A 1,582-nucleotide genomic window follows, 5' to 3' on the forward strand; every position below is an offset into this window, starting at 1 on the left:
ACCACTTCCACCGTGCAATGAAGGGGCGCGGCTGCACGGTCATTGCGCTATCTGCTCCCGTGCACCCCACCCGACGAATGCATGCGCGCACGATAGATAGTTGTTTTAGTCAATTTAAATTGCATGTAAAGTATGTATTTGTTTAAAAATCTGATCATAATATATTATAGCAAAGCCAAATAGTAATACTTTATTTTTTTAATATTTTTAAATAATAAATACCTGCCTTACAGTACCGTACTATTAGCTAATATTTGGACGCAAGTAATTGGTTCAAACAATTTAATTTGCTAACATACTCACAGTTTGCAAAATGGTGGGCCCTACGTGCAAGCAATGCGAGGGGAAGATTGACCCGCTTCTGCTGAACCCGCAGCGGTCTACGACGGATTCCCGGGCGCGCTGCGTCTGTTGCGGAAAGCTGCAGTATGGCTACGCATTCCGTACAATCAGCGGGCGGGACATCATGCGGCGCTGTATTGCCTGCGAGAACGGCCCAAAAGCGGCTGAGTTCTGGGGGGAAAAGCCCCCACCACCTGATTCCAGGAAAGCCTGGCAAACGTCAAGAAAGCGATGGGTCCTGACTGGTACCCCAAGAAGAAAAAGAGGCGCAGCCGCCCTCGCAAGCTGACCGCCCGAAACGCCAAGTACATCGAGCAAAAGAAGCAGCAGAAGAGCAACTAATGGTAAATATACCCTTTTAGGCCCCCATTTTCCTACCTATATTTGTATTTAGTATACTGGTTGACGGTACGAGGCTTGGAGCCGCACATACGGTAAAATGAATATGGCGCTGCCAATAGTGTTGACGCACCTACAGAGGGTAGCGCCTTTCAAATAATAATTAGCGCACGGTATCTACTGTGAGCCCTTGCAAGCTGACCGTCCCTATCTGCTTCCGCGTAACAATAGATCGAGAGTACACTCGCTCACTTGGATACATGCAAACCATGCTATCTGTGCCATCAGCGCTCACAGCGTATGTTCCATTAATGTGCGCTCACAAATTGAAACTACAGCATCGAGTGAGCACTACACGCGACGATTAAGTTGCTGTCTACATAGATACGAGCACGTGTGCGGTAGCGCAAACAATACCGGTGGGTGTGGTAAGTCGAACTGTCTGTACGCAGTACTATACTTTAGTGCCCTGTCCATAATGGTCGAGATAAGAGCTCGGCTCAGTCGCGGGTGGCTATAAGGTGTACCCGCCGCGCGCGTAGATACTGCGTTGAATACAGGTGACAGACGCGCGGTCAGCTTGCCAGTATCGCTGCAGTATGGCCTGTGCCCAGTTAGTGACCTGCTTGGTCATATAGAATGATACATCAGAAGCGTAAGCACAGTAACCCAGCACGACGACGCAAATGTACCGAGAAAGCGACAGTGACCCTATACATAGATTTTAGATATCACGAGCGCGTGGTATACACTCATTAGCGACCTCGCAATATATGCACAGATACATCAATAGCACGCCGAGTTGATAAGTAGGCAGCGAAAATACTTCATTTAGTGTACATGCGTTACTAATCCGATTCCAAGTCTAAACGTCACTACAATTGTATCTTCTGCTACCGCC

The sequence above is a fragment of the Phytophthora infestans genome, genomic scaffold (genome assembly GCF_000142945.1).
Source record: "Phytophthora infestans T30-4 supercont1.54 genomic scaffold, whole genome shotgun sequence".
NCBI lineage: Eukaryota > Oomycota > Peronosporomycetes > Peronosporales > Peronosporaceae > Phytophthora > Phytophthora infestans.